At 38.6% G+C, this 16,480-nt stretch overlaps 1 pseudogene; it reads right to left on the reverse strand.

Moving 5' to 3' along the window:
- Positions 1-1,368: 1,368 nt before the first annotated feature.
- LOC122738638 lies at positions 1,369-9,146 on the reverse strand (annotated as a pseudogene).
- Between the last annotated feature and the right edge of the window lie 7,334 nt (positions 9,147-16,480).

Below are 16,480 nucleotides of genomic sequence, written 5' to 3' on the forward strand. Positions count from 1 at the left end.
AAGAAAGGACTCAGAAGAATAGGCAGCTCAGGTCCCAAGTTCCCTCAACTGAGTGGACATTGATCCTCAGGAGTATTGTTAGTGTAGCAGAATTAAACAGGAAACAGCTGTCTAAGCACCTGAACTGTGTTTTGTTCTCCTGAGTTTGGGGCATTTCTAAAGATTGGTTAAAGGCAGTCTACATTGTTTGATGTTGCATAATACATTTAACTAGTAGAGAGGTCATGATATTAACAGCACTAGTTTAGATTGCTGAACTGAATCAAACATGTGGTCAATAGCTCCCCATGTGGGTTAAAAACATATACTATTTCAACATTGAAACTGTATCAACATGTTTGTTCTAACTTATTTCTACAGTTCATTGTCACAAAATTGAGTTTAATAAGAAGTTGTGATAAATATATATTCAGTTTGTCTTTTGAGACAGATATTTTCCTAATTATCAGCCTTATTGTGTTCTGGTTTGGCTGATCTTATTTTTACTGTGTTTTCCCCAATAACATTAGAATTTCGTTGAAATAGAAAGACTGAGACTTAGCCAGAAGGTGTAACCTTTAAGGAACTAATTAAATTAAACTTAGCATGGAAACATTTAGCACTTTTATTTTGCTGTAACTTGTTTATTATGTGCCAAAACCACTACATCACAGCTTACTCCACACATGTGTAGGAGAGTGCAATCTTGCCTGTGTACACTACAGTGAGACAGAAGCTGCATAAACACCTTCATAAAAATCCACACAGAAAAGTTGGGATAAACAATATTCACTATGAAAGTTAATATGGATTAGATGTAAGAACTTTGATAATTATAATAAAATCAAAGAATTTTGATTCTATCTCTACAACATACTTGACAACTATCCCCTTCTCTTTCATCACACTGCCTCTAGCCTAGTTCAGACCCTCAGCAAATCTTCTTTGGACAATTGCTCTTAATTATTCTCCTTTTTCTGGTATTTCTCTTCTCCAATTTGTCCTATGTGAAATTGATATTCCCAAAACATAGATATGACCATATTTCTTCCCTACCTGAAAATCTTCCGTGGTTTCTTTTGATAGATACAAATTCCTCAGTTTTACCCAACTGCCATTATTTTGTTAAATTAAATTTGTAATTGTGTGATTATGCTTCCTTAAAAATATCCTTTATTTATTTATTTTTTTAATTTTTAAATTTTTTTTTAGTGAGGCAATTGGGGTTAAGTGACTTGCCCAGGGTCACACAGCTAGTAAGTATTAAGTGTCTGAGGCTGGATTTGAACTCAGGTACTCCTGACTCCAGGGCCAGTGCTCTATCCAGTGCGCCACCTAGCCTCCCCAATATCCTTTATTTTAACCATAACCTTTATTAACTTTTGGTCTTCACACCAGGTGGCTCAAATGCTGCAGGAAGATGATATTGTTGGTCTCTGTCACCACTCTGCCATCTCTAGTTCTCCATTTGATGGTCTTATGGATGCTATGCAAGGAAGTACTGTTGCTAGTAAACTAGTCTTCATTACATGTCTACTATTTGCCAGTTGGTATTTCTTTCTGCTTCCAGCTTAACTTTCTTGTTGAGCGTGGCTTCATATTGGAGGTGTCTGGAGGTGTCTGTCTGTACTGACTGCCCCAGCTCTGTCTCTACATCTAGCAGAGCTGTGCTGATCTATTTCCATCTGTACAAGCCTAGCAGATCACCATCTCCCTGAGGTTCTTCTCATAGCTGGCTTTCAGATTCCGAAGCAAGTCCAAGTCAATCTCCAGGGACTCTACTGTGATTTCAGCTCAGTGGCAATCTGCTCTACCTCCTCAGAACTTGTATTGATCACCATAGTGCCCTCCTCAATCTGTTGGGACCAATACTTATGAAGCTCTTGCCATAGCTTGGCAGCGGGCTCATATGTCAGCCAGGAGCTTGTTCAGGTCTTGGCATTTGGGAGAGTCCCCTCAGCTGAGATCCTGTTTTCTGGGCTTATGGGAAACTTACCTTCTCTTCATGGTTTTTATTTATAAAGCACTGCTCTTCCTTCAAAGCCTCAATCTATGTCTCCAGCTGCAGCCTGGTCATTTTGGTGTCTTCCCTGAGGCCACGGAAGTTACTTTCCCTAGATTGTCTCATGGCCAGCTCTGTTTCATGTTTGATCCCGAAGTCATCCACTAACAGGCATTACAATTTTTGAGACAATTCTGACATTGTTCAGTGAGTTTATAATATCTGAGCCCACATTCCTTAAACGTCTTGAAATAGGGTCACCAATCTCTCTGGTGGTTAATGTTCCCTCTTGTCCATATGCTCCCAGGTTTGTCTGTGATTCTCAGCCTCCAGGATTCTGCACAGGTAGGAGAAGAGGCAGATGTTGGAGTCCTCCATGCTCTATTTCTCCTGCTAGATCACCTAACCCTATCTAACTCCCCTAACCAGACCCCTGACTCTTCAACCCTCACAGAAGTCAATGAGGCCAAAGAGATTCAGGAAGCCAGTGCCATTTTAGACTCTGGCCACACTGTTGACTGTACTAAACTAGTGTAGGGAGAAGTAGTTGGTGAATAAGATGGTAGAGTAGATCATGTAGCCACAAGAGTAAGGTAAGAGGCCATAAGAATTATCAGGCCTGTATGTGAGAACTATATAACTATCTTTCACTAGACTTTGTCACTCCAGTATTGTGGGGAACTTGTTCTGCACATTTAAGAAGTTTCTATCCTCACATCACCAACAAACCCATAACCCAAATCAGGTGATACCTGAATTTATCTTTACTTAAGTCATTATTTATCTCATCATTCTTTTTGTTGAGTTGTTGCTTTATGGAGACACAATGTGATGTGGGAGGTGACTAGAGAACCAGCTTCAGAGTAGGGAAGACTTGGGTTCAAATTCTACCTCAGATGCATAGTAGGCTATAAACAGTAGGTCACACAGTTTGACCCTGAGTAAGTCATAACCCCTTAATGCCCCCAAGCAACTTTAAAAAAAATGATAAACATTTTTATTTAAAGTTTTGAGTTCCAAATTCTATCCCTCCCTCCGTCCCCTCCCTGCTCCCTGAGGTGGCAAGCAATCAGATTATAGGTTATACATGTGTGATTATTTAAAACATTACCAAATTAATCATTTCATATAAGAAAACTTTAATAAAAGAAAAAAATGAAAGAAAGTGAAAATAGCATGCTTCAGTCTGTGTTCAATCAATATCAGTTCTTTCTCTGGGGATGGATAACATGCTTCATCATTAGTACTTTGGGATTGTCTTGGATCATTATATTGCTGAGAATAGTTAAGTCATTCACAGTTCTTCATCAAACAATATTACTGTCACTGTATACAACATTCCCCAGGTTCTGCTCCCTTCACTATAAATCAGTTCATACAAGTCTTTCCAGACCTTTCTGAAATCATCCTGCTTGTTATTTCTTATAGCATAATAATATTCCATCACCATCATATATCACAGCTTGTTTAGGCATTCCCCAGTTGATGGGCATTCCTTTGATTTCTAATTCTTAACCACCACAAAAAGAGCTGCTATAAATATTTTTGTACAAATAGTTTTTTTTCTTTTTGGGGATGTCTTTGGGATATAAACCTACCAGTGATATTGCTGGATCAAAAGGTATGCATAGGGGGAAGCTAGATGGCACAGTGGTTAAGCACCGGCCCTGGATTCAGGAGTACCTGAGTTCAAATCCGGCCTCAGACACTTGACACTTACTAGCTGTGTGACCCTGGGCAAGTCACTTTACCCCCGTTGCCTGCAAAAAAAAAAATTAAAAAGGTATGCATAGTTTTATAGCCCTTTGGGCATAGCCCAAGTAATTTTTGAAGACTAATAAGTTGTGAATCATCTGCATTGGTGGGTAAATACCTGCACAATGCTGTCAGATGCCTGGATAAAAAAAGTGTTGTTTTATTAAAGGGAAATGCGTCAGTATGAAAGAAATTTGTTAAGACTCCATAAAGTTTTGTGAGGATTTTTTATGTTACCCAGGCCTTATTTATCATCCTAAATTTGTCCTGTAATTAAAAGCCCTGCTATAAATAAGTAAAGAATGATCTCATTGAAAGGAAGAACGAGAGAGTGGAAGGAAAAAAAAATGGAACATCAGACATCAAAAGGCCCAAAGAGATTATTTGTATAAAAAGCATCAGATAATGAGAATTGACACAATTACTTTCCAGGGCTAGATGGTGTGGCATCACCCAGGGAATTTTCTGTCTGATTAAAAATAATTATTACTGGCATTAAATCCAGTTGGAATTAGACAGCACAATTTATCTTTTATTTCATGCTGCTAACATATGCTGACTTTCTTGAGCTGAAAGATTCTCTTTCATTCTGATAAATAATACTTTGTAAATATTTTGAGATGAATTTCCTGGATCACTGAACAATGCTAACCATGAACATAAGTGAATGAACATGCTATCTTTGTTCTTTATGCTTGAAGTGTAGGACCTGGGAGGCCTTGACATATTGGATCTGTCATCCTCATGAGGCCCACATCATTCATAACAGCAATTGGAAGTCACTGAGCTTACCCATGTTAGCAGAGCTCTTCAGAGTCACATGGATACCCCCGGGTTACACGTTTCATTGTCTGGTGAATACTATGTATGTAAATGGACAGCTTGCCAAATGAGCACCCTATGAATCTGAGTTTTCTTAGCACATTGGAAAGACCTTATATACCTACCTTTTCCTGTTACTTTCTAGTGGGAAAAATAAATATCTTGGTTCTCTTATCAGTCTGAGTTAGGAACATGAAAAGTAATCTTTTGGAATTCACCATTTTTTTTTACTGCTTTTTCTCTACTCAGTGTAAATCATTAGGTAGTGATCTCTCAGACCAACTAGACTATTTTGGAACTGGAATTAGGATTAGGCCATAGCATCATAGATTTAGTGCTGGAAGGCATTACTAGTTTAAAGATTGTTAAGGGCTAAAATTCTAGCTAAACTGTCTAAAATATCGAATGAGTGGTCACCAATAAATTATAAGCTTTAGCAAGAGTTAGACTTTTAAGCATTTATTAAGGAGAACAAGAATTTGGTAAAGAGAGAGAGAGGCCTAGATTCATCTATCTATTAAAGGGAGAGCACATTTCTAGCTCCACTCTCCGCCAGAGTCCCCAGGAAAAGCCCCAGTCAAAGCGCCAGGCTCCCCCCTTCTTCCTCCCACAAGCAAACATCACTTCCTGACGCCAAAGAAAAGACTCCTGGTCTTGCCCTCAAAGACCTTCACTTTATGGCAGAACTTTCCTATAGTAAGTCTCCAGTAGGTGGCGTCATTCCAATCATTACAGTATCCTGCACAGACAGGAGAAGAGGTAAATTTTGGAGGCCTTCATGGGTTCATTTTCCCACTGGATCCTCCCCCACTACCCCAGCCAACCCCTCAACCACACCCTTAGCCTTCCAACTCTCACAGAAACTGGTGGACCATCTGGTTAAACTCCCCTTTCTCCATTTTACAGATGGGGAAGCTGAGACCCAGAGAAGTTTTGACCCAAGAAGAACTTGACCAAGGTTTTAAAAACATCATGTAAGTAATAAGTAGCAGAGTTAGGATTTGAACTCAGGTCCTCTGGCTCCAAATTCAGGGCTCTCTGTGCTGTGTTGCACTGTATCTATATAAGACTGTTCTAATAAAAACCATGACTTTCAGCTGACCACAAATGCCGGTAACTGCTAGGTTCCAGTTTACTTTAGATATAAAAAAACCCAAATTTGTAACAGCCTAGAAGCACTGATTTGTTTTTTACAGTCACAGAGAAGGGTACTAAGCTGCACAGACAGGAGGAAGCAGTGTAACATAGTAAATAGGGATCTGTCCTGGAATTCAGGAATACCTGGGTTCAAATATCTCCTTTGACACATGCTGGCTGCATGACCCTGAGCAGGCTGACTAATCTCTCAATGCTTTCTATAACTATAAATTATAGAGAAGGTATTGACCTGTGTTGGTAATGGAAGACCCTCGCTGGGAACTCCCTCCATCAGTGACATCATAGATCTAACCCCTATTCCTATAATAATGATGATGGTGATGATGATAACTGACATACACACACACACACACACACACACACACACACACACACATATATATATATATATATATATATATATATATATATATATATATATATATATATAGAGAGAGAGAGAGAGAGAGAGAGAGAGAGAGAGAGTACAATAGTACAATAAGGGGCAATAAGGGTTAAATGACTTGCCCAGAGTCACACAGCTAGTAAGTGTCAAGTGTCTGAAGTTGGATTTGAACTCAGGTCCTCCTGAATCCAGGGCTGCCCCGATACAAAGTTTTTTGCATATATTTTCATGTTTAACAACAACTCTGTGAGGTAGTTGCTAAGTTATGATGATGATGATGCCTATTTTATCTATGATGAAACAATGGTCACATACTAAGTATCAAAGGTAGTACTTGAACTCACCAATGTCCTGATTCCCAGTCCAGTCCTTTTCTTACTCTATCATGTTTCCTCCCTCAAAGGGAGCAGGTGCACTAGCTGGACCAAATAAATATTCCTTCTTTCCAATTGACTATAACATCACCTGACCATCTCCTGTCCATAATATAACTGCTTTTGTGATGTTCCAAGTTAAGGGAAAGAAGTATTTCTGTGATTCCTTTCATTTCCTTATTTTTTTCTGTGTTCTCTAGAGTCTAGCACAATGACTTGCACATAGCAACTTGGTAAATGTGTGTTGGATTAAATTGAATAGACTTCCTTGACAGGGCTTGGCATCCTCATCTCATAGGTCTATGCTCTCCATCTTGAAGTCTGTGGTTTCAAACTGAGTCTCTGTAAGGAAGCAATGCAAACATCTTAGTGAGGAAGCAATGCAAACATCTTAGCTTTCTAACTTGTTCCTACATGCTCATTATCAAAATTATTCATCCATTTAGAAAATCTATCTCTAAATATTTACCAAGTGCAATTTATCAGAATGAAAATATTTTCCCATTCAACAAGATCAGTGTCTGGTAGCAGTGGGATATTAGAGATGAACTGTGCAGAAAATGTCAGTCTCATTAGCAATAAAGAATGAGAGAAGAAAAATCAGGGGAAGTCTAAGACATGGGAACAAAACTGATTTTTTACCAAGAATGCTCAACAAAGACTCCTCCTGTTCCCTTCTTCTTGTTCCCCTGAGGCTCAGGACCCTGTTCAGACCAGAAATTCAAATAATGAGCTGGAGGGGCCAGACCATTAGCTAGTTTGGGAGAAAGAAAAAGAGAGCTGGAGAAAAGAATGAATGTGCACATCTTTTCTCCCAAGAGCAAACCCATGGGCTAAATTAAATGCTGGGACTTTTCCAAAAGACCCCCAAATTGCCCATATCCTTAAAATAGCACCACTGTATCCCTTGTCACTAATCAAAAGAAAAATACTTTACATAACAAAACCTGCATTTTATTATTCATGCCACCAGGCAAGACAGGGTACTACTCTGGCCAGGGATAGTATGGGCTGTGGTGAAAAGTGACAGTTTAGAAAAGTGCAGGTTCAGTTTTGGGGGTTTTTTCTTTTCCAAACTACAGTGATCAGAGAAAACTTGTTAAGGACAAACAGAAAAAATATGTTTGTCATTTGTAGTTTTGCTCCAAGGGTTGTGCAGGTAATTTCTTAAAGAGTTAGAGAATTTTGGGGTTTTCTGCAGTATGTGTCTATGTGTAAGGTAAAGACTGATTGGAAAAAAACACACAACACATTAATTCTTTTTAAAAACAACAATTTTTAACCATTTTTCTGTGTCATGGACCCCTTTTATAGTCTGGTATAGCTTATGGACTGCTTAGAATGTTTTTAAATGCATTAAAATACAATATGTAGGATTACAAAGGAAGTCAATTTTATTGAGATACAGTTATCAAAATATTAAGTTCCAAATTCATACCCATCTGAAATATTTCTATGGACACTCCTGATTAAGAACCCCTCTTCTAGGGGCAGCTGGATGGCGCAGTGGTTAAAGCGCCGGCCCTGGATTCAGGAGTACCTGAGTTCAAATCCGGCCTCAGACACTTGACACTTGCTAGCTGTGTGACCCTGGGCAAGTCACTTAACCCCCATTGCCTAAAAAAAAAAAAAAAAAAAGAAAAAAAAAAAGAAAAAAAAGAACCCCTCTTCTAAAGGCAGCAACACTATAACCTCCAGAAGTACAGAATGAGATATTCCTTCTGTTCTCTTCCCAAATTTTGGGTCACCAGTTTAGACACTTAAAAAATATTATTGGAATCCATTGTGGGGATTTTTAGTTTTTAATCCCTTTTAGGACTTCACAAAGGAATTAGTCAATGCTAAAAGCAATATGTCCATTCATTTGACATGTTTATGGGAGAGCCCCAAAAGACAACCATATGGCTTAACAAGGAACACCAGAGGAAATCTGGAGGAAAGGACAAGGGAGGGATCTATGACTCTTTAAGCTAGGACCAGGACTAATACCTCTAAACTAAGGCAGCCCATCAACTCACTCACAGCAGGATTAGTACTAACATTAACAAATTAGATCAGTCAACCATCCTTCTCACATTGATACAAAATCTAACAACTCACATTATGGGGTGTAGCCAAGACAGCTGAATAGAGACAGTAAACCAGCCAAACTCTCTCAAGATTCTCTTCCTAACAATTTTAAAATAATACATCAAATCAAATTCTGGAGTAACAGTCAAGAAAAAGTTGGGGTGAGGCATTTTTGAGCCCAAGACAACTTAGAAGGTCAGCAGGAGAGGTCTGTGGTACTTGGTGGGAATGGGGGGTGTCAGCCTGGAGTACATAAAGTGGCAAAACCAGCTATAGACCTAGGAAGTAAATGCAACAGCAATAGCAACAGCTTTGGGATCTCTCAGCCCAGAAACAGTAAGAAGATTGGAAAATTAGTCAGTAAGAGATTACTAGAGATCCTGGACTGACACAGGGTGCAGGACCAGGTCCTGTTTGGCAACTTCATTGTCCATATACATTTCTGGGTCACAGTTCTAGGGCAGAGAGGAGTACTTGTAGTTAGTCACAAGGGAGTAGGGGCCTTTCCTGACTAAAGACTGGAACACAGATCAGGAGATCAGTGGCCATACCTCTCCCAGTATCGCACCAACTTGGAAGCATTGAAACCTTGCAGACCCATAGAATTAGCTCTGAGAAGAGTGGCATGAAAAAGCCTGAACCTTAGGATAGTGCTTCTTAATTGCCAGGGAAGCAGAGTCCAACTTTAACATAAAGTTCAAAGTCAAGAAATAGATTTAAAAAATGAGCAAACAATAACAAAAAGAACCTGTGTATAAAAATCTACTGTGGTGGCAAGGAAGATCAAGACACAAACTCAGGAGACAACAGTGGGAAAAAAGCTACAAGCAAAGCCTCAAAGGAACAATGCAAATTGGACACAAAACTAACAAGAATTCCTGGAAGAATTAAAGAAAGAGATAAGAGTGGTAGAGGAAAAATTAGGAAAAGAAATGAGAGTGATGCAAGGAAATTATGAAAAAAGAATAAATAGTTTGGCAAAACAGGAACAAAAAAATCACTGAAGAAAAGAATTTCTTAAAAAGAAGAACTGGCCAAGTAGAAAAAGCTCACTGAAGAAGATAATTACTTAAAAATTAAAATTGGGAAAGTGGAAGCTAATGACTCCATGAAACAATAAAATAGTCAAAAGTCAACAAAAAATTCAAGATTGAGAAGAGATAATTTAAATATTATTAGACTATATAAAACCCAAGATAAAAAAGAGCCTTGACATATTTCAATAAATTATAAAAGAAAACTATTTTGATATCTTACATCCAGAGGGTAAAATAGAAATTGAAAAATAACCTACCAATAACCTCCTGAAAGAGAACCCAAAATGAAAACTCCCAGGAATATAGCCAAATTCCATAGTTTCCAGGTCAAGGAAAAAATATTGCAAGCAACCAGAAAGAAATTATTCAAATATCATGGAGTTACAGTCAAGATCACACAAGATTTAGTGGCTTCCACATTAAAAGAGAAAGAATTTAGGAACTAGGATTACAACCAAGAATAACCTACAAAGCAAAACTGAACATAATCCTTTGGGGAAATTTGGATATTTAAAGAAATAAAGGACTTTCAAGCATTCCTGATGAAAGACCAGAGTTGAATAGAAAGTTTTATATTTAAATACAAGACTCAAGAGAAGCATAAAAAGGTAAACATGAAAGAGAAATCATAAGGGACTTAATAAATTTAAACTGTTTATGTTCCCATTTGAAAAGGTACATGTAACTCCTAAGAATTTTGTCATTATTTGAAAGAGTCTACATAGAGGGCATGAGCGTGAGTCAATTATGTTGAGATGATCTCAGAAAAGGTAAAAAGGCAAAGAGGGATACACTGGGAAAAGGGGGAAGGGAGAAGAAGAAATTATCTCACATAAAAGAGGCATGCAAAGAAAAGCTATGTTAGTGGAGACAAAAATAGAAGGTGGGGATGGTGGGCAACACTTGAACCTTATTCTCATCAGAATTGGTTCAAAGAGGGAAGAATACACACACACACACACACACACACACACACACACACGCACGCATGCACGCATGCACACACACTCAGTTGAATATAGATATCTATCTTACCCAACAGGGAAGTAGGAGGAGAAGGGGATAAGAAAAGGAGTGATAGAAGACAGAGGGCTGATTAACTGAGTCAGTGGTCAGAAGCAAAACAGACTTTTAAGGAGGGATAAGGTAAAAAGAAGGAAGGATAAACAGAGGAAAATAGGGTGGAGGGAAATACATAGTTAGTAATCATAGATCTTAAAGTGAATGGGATGAACTCACCCATAAAACAGAAGTCTAAAAGGCTATAAAACTGGGAATACCCTTTGACCCACCAATACTACTACTAGGTCTATATATCACAAAGAGATCAAAGAAAAAGGAAAAGGGCTTAAATGTACAAAATATTTATAGTAGCTCCTTTTGTGGAATGGCTGAACAAGTTGTGGCATATCATTGTGATAAAATACTATTGTTTCAGACAAGGTTTCAGAAAAACCTAGGAAAACCTATATGAATTGATGCACAGTGAAGTGAGCAGAACCAAAAGATAATTGTACACAGTAACAGCAATATTATAGCGATGATCTATTGTGAAAAACTTAGCTATTTTGAGCAATACAGTGATACAAGGAAATTCAGAAGGATTCATGATGGAAAATGCTATCCATTTCTGAGTGCAAATTGAAGTGGAAATTTTTCACTTTTAAAATTTTTCTTGCATTATTTTGTGCCATAGCTAATATAGAAATATGTCTTGCATGATTTCACATACATAATTGATATCATGTTGTTTGCCTTCTCAATGATTAGGGATCAGGATAGAAGGAGAGAACTTGGAACTCAAAATTTTAAAAAGAATGTTAAAAATCAATAAATAATACTTATTTTTAAAAATATGACAATGCCACACTAGGACTGAGAGGGGGCAGATAAGGGATAACTAGGGAGCCTTGGACACAATGGTCTGCCATAGCATGTAGATGGGAGTTCATGATGGCCTAGAGCAGTGGTTCTCAAATTTTTTGACCTCTTTTGCCTTCTCAAAATTATTGAGGACCTTTTGTTTATATGGGTTACATCTATGAGTATTTATAATATTAGAAATTAAAATAGATATAATTTAAAAACAATCCTTAATTCATTTGAAAATAACAGACTATTGCATAAAAATTATATTTAATCAAAATAATCATATTTTTCAAAACAAAAAATTAATGAGAAGAGTGGCATTCTTTTATGTTTTTGAAGATCTCTTTAATGTTTTGCTTAATTGAAGGTAACTGTATTCTCATCTCTGTTTCTGCATTCAATCTGCTGTGATGTTTTATTGAAGTATATGAAAAAAAGCATGTCTCATAGATAGTAGGAAAAAGGAGGAATATTTTTATAGGCCAATAATGCAGATTCCCTGAAAGAATCTTGGGGATTCCCAGAGGTTCACAGACCACACTTTAAAAATTGGCAGTCGGATTAGGAGAAGAAGGAATAGTTTACCTCTAAGATCTTTGGAAAGGAGAACAGTTTATAACCAAACAAGAGATGGAGAATAGTATGAAATGCAAAATGGATGATTTTGATTACATTAAATTAAAAAGGTTTTGTACAAACAGAAGCAATGCACCCAAAATTAGATGGGAGACAGAAAACTGGGAAACAATTTTTATAGCCAGTACTTCTGATAAAGGCCTCATTTCTAAAATACATTGAGAACTAAATCAAATTTATAAGACTCCAAGTCATTCCCCAATTGAGAAATGGTCCATGGATATGAACAGACAGTTTTCTGATGAAGAAATCAAAGCTATCTATTGCCATATGAAAAAATGCTCTAAATCACTACTGATTAGAGAGATGCAAATTAAAACAACTCTGAGGTACCACCTGACACCTATTAGATTGGCTAATATTACCAAAAAAGGAAAATAATAAATGTTGGAGAAGCTGTGGAAAAATTGGAACACTAATGCATTGTTGGTGGAGCTGTGAACTGATCCAACCATTCTGGAGACCAATTTGGAACTATGCCCAAAGGGCTATAAAGCTGTGCATACCCTTTGACCCAGCAATACCTCTATTCGGTCTTTTCCCCAAAGAGATCATAAAAAAGGGAAAAGGACCCACATGTACAAAAATATTTATAGCTGCTCTTTATGTGGTGGCAAGGAATTGGAAATTGAGGGGTTGCCCATCAATTGGGGAATGGCTGAACAAGTTGTGGTATATGAATGTAAATGGAATACTATTGTGCTGTAAGAAATGATGAACAGGTGGATTTCAGAGAAACCTGGAAGGACTTGCAGGAACTGATGATAAGTGAAATGAGCAGAACCAGGAGAACATTGTACACAGTATCAACAACATTGTGTGTTGATCAACTGTGATAGACTTGATTCTTCTCAGCAATATGATGTCCCAAGATAATTCCAAAGGACTCATCATGGAAAATGCTCTCCAAATCCAGAAAAAAAAAAAAAAACCAAACTGTTGAATCCGGATGCAGATCGAACCATACTATTTCTATTGTTTTTGTTGTTGTTTTTCTTTTTTGAGGTTTTTCCTTTTTGCTCTGATTCTTCTCTCATTACATGACTAATGCAGAAATATGTTTAATGTGATTGTACATATATAACCTATATCAGATTACTTGCTGTATTGGGGAGGGGGGAGGGAGGGGAGAGAGGGAGAAAAATTTGAAACAAGAAATCTTATAAAAACAAATGTTGAAAATTATCTCTACATGTAACTGGAAAAAAAATAAAATGTTTATATGGGGGAAAAAATCACTGGTCAGGGGCAGCTAGGTGGTGCAGTGGATAAAGTACTGGCCCTGGATTCAGGAGGACCTGAGTTATCAAAGCCAATCTCAAACACTTGACACTCACTAGCTGGGTGACCTTGGACAAGTCACTTAATCCTCATTGCCCTGCAAAACAAAACAAAACAAAACAAAACAAGAATACTGGTCTAGATCATCTAGGTCCAATACTTCATGGCAACTCAGGCAGCTCCAGGGTCAAATTAACACCTGAATCAACCCTCAGGATCATAGGCATTGTAGGATCAGAGATGCTCAACCTTTTTTTTTTTTTAATGTTTTGATAGAAGGGGAAGGCTCTGGATGAGGAAGATCAGATTGGTTTCCTACTCCTGAGGTCACAGCAGGAAGATAACCTATCAGCTAAGAAACTAGCTGTTTCTACCCCCAGATTATTCCAAATATAGAAGATTACAGACATAGGAGTAGAAGAGAGAGGGTAGCAGACAGAAAGAGGAGTCGTGACTTAAGGAATAGATAATCTGGTGCACAATGAAAACCTAAGACAGAAAAACCCAGAAAAGCACCTGAGTAGATGTGAAGGGGCTTCTGCTAGGGGATGAGCAGCACATCTGGTGGGATAAATAGCCCGTCCTGCTCTTATCCTAGGCCTTGCTCTTAAAAGGAGAATCTAAAACTTAAACTACATGGAAACAGAGTGGCCATAAACTGTGTTACTCTGGTAGAGATCTGCTCATTCCCTTCCCACCACATCCATCTGCAGAGAATATGCTTCTCATTTGGAGCTTTGATGCATCGTGAGGAACCTCACCTTGTACATAGATTTAAGGAGCTCCAAACAAAAAATGGGGTAGGGGGTGGGGGATGGGAGGATGTTGAGCACTGAGTCACCGTGATAAATCCCTTCCAGGGCACTTAGTGACAGTTTTCCCTCATGAGCCTTGAGGTAGCTACAGCTCCACGAGGAGAATAGATTTTTTTTTTTTTAGTGAGGCAATTGGGGTTAAGTGACTTGCCCAGGGTCACACAGCTAGTAAGTGTTAAGTGTCTGAGGCTGGATTTGAACTCAGGTCCTCCTGACTCCAGGGCTGGTGCTCTATCCACTGTGCCACCTAGCTGCCCCCGAGGAGAATAGAATTGAGGTTGATGCTGTGACAATTTTTGAATCGTGAGTCACCTCTGTTATCATCTCCTGGGAGATGCCTGTTCCCCATTTCTGTTCTATTGCCCATGCTCTCTTCCCCTCACTTGCTCACTTGGAATGATCTATTCCTCCCCCCCTCTCTAAATCCTGCCCATCATTCAAGACTCATTTGTCTTAAGGAAGTGAAATCTCACCTTATGAAGTCTTTCCTGGCAATTTATGAGGAAAAGATGAATAGGTCCTATTAATAGACAGAAAACAAAGAAGCTGCTGTTAGGCATTAATAACACCTGCAATCCACTTGGGAGTTTGAGGCTGGTGGATTGGTCGAGTTTGGGAATTCTGAATTAAAGTGGGACTAAAGCTGTTTGGGTATCAACAGTAAGTCTGACATTAATTTAGTGAGTAGGGGGTAGGGTTTTGGGGGGGTGGGGCAGGTTGCCTCAGGTTTCTAATTCGCAAATCAAACAGGTTGAAGCTTCCAAGATGATCAGCAATGATGATCAAGACCATGATAGGTCATGATACTTCCATCCCGGGTTAGATAGAGACCTAGTCTCAATCTATATCCTTTTTTTTTTTGGGTGAGGCAATTGGGCTTAAGTGACTTGCCCAGGGTCACACAGCTAGTAAGTGTCAAGTGTCTGAGGCCGGATTTGAACTCAGGTCCTCCTGAATCCAGGGCCAGTGCTCTATCCGCTGCGCCACCTAGCTGCCCCAATCTATATCTATAGATAGATAGATAGATAGATAGATAGATAGATGATAGATAGAGATAGATCAATCAATTAATAGAAAAATAGATTGAGTGAGGAGGATCAATCAATTGATTGATCAATAGATGATGGATGGATGGGTGGATAGACAGACAGACAGACAGATAGATAGATAGATAGATAGATAGATAGATAGATAGATAGATAGATAGATAGATAGATGCTACTTCCAGAAGGTCTACTTGTTTAGGCGATAAATAATGAAAACCTCATGTAATCATATAACAGGACACTGGAGATGAATGTTGACAGGTAGAAATTCCCCAGTATTGCCCCTCTGTGAGCCCCAGAGAGTTTGTCCTGACCCTGGGTTGACATGGCCAGAGTTGACTGACAAGGTGGAGGGGAGGTTAGAGCAGAAGATGGGAAGAGGGTGTGGGTTGTAAGGGCTCTCAAGGATGGAAGGTCTGGTATGCTCAAACAGCAGCAGGGCAGCCTCAGAGTTCAAAGTCTTTGGGATTTGGAACCTACCAAAGGAACCATAAGCAGAGTAGAGGAGGGGAGCCAGAAAGAGTAGGCATTATAGAAGTAGAAGAGGAACTACAGTGAAGTAGCTGCCAGCACCAGATACCAGTTTGTCAAGGTAGATTCTTTATTTTTAATTTTTTTTTTATTGGTGGGGAAATGAGGGTTAAGTGACTTACCCAGGGTCACATAGCTAGTAAATGTCAAGTGTCTGAGGCTGGATTTGAACTCAGGTCATCCTGAATCCAGGGCTAGTGCTTTATCCACTGTGTCACCTAGCTGCCCTGTCAGGGTGGATTCTGTTTTGCTGAAACACATCCAGAAGGAAGATTTAAGATAATGATTTTCTCCTCATTTCCTTGCTTCTCTTTCCCTTTATCCCTCATGACAGAGGTATAACAAACTTATCTTTGTTTCTTCAAAATTTCCTGCCACCTTTTTTTAAGGATGATTTTAAGAAAAGCATGGTTAACCATTATGTTGCACATCTATTTTTTTACTCAAATGCATAAGATAAAAGCAATAAGGGAATGCCTCAGTGATGAAAGAGATGAATAACTTATAGAATGCTATTTTTTTCTGGCTAGGGGCTAGAAAGGGAAAAAAAGTAGAATTATTTGTTTATTTTCACAATTTCCTAGAGCAAAGAGAGAAACTTAAAGGCAGAGCTTTCTAGGGAAATGTACCAGAAGTTTGACTAAGGGTAGGTAGTGATGAATTGGCAGGCATGGAGAGAAGTAGGATCTTGGCCAGTTCCCCCTTCACTGTTTCTTACTT

This window comes from Dromiciops gliroides, chromosome 2 (assembly GCF_019393635.1).
Source record: "Dromiciops gliroides isolate mDroGli1 chromosome 2, mDroGli1.pri, whole genome shotgun sequence".
NCBI lineage: Eukaryota > Metazoa > Chordata > Mammalia > Microbiotheria > Microbiotheriidae > Dromiciops > Dromiciops gliroides.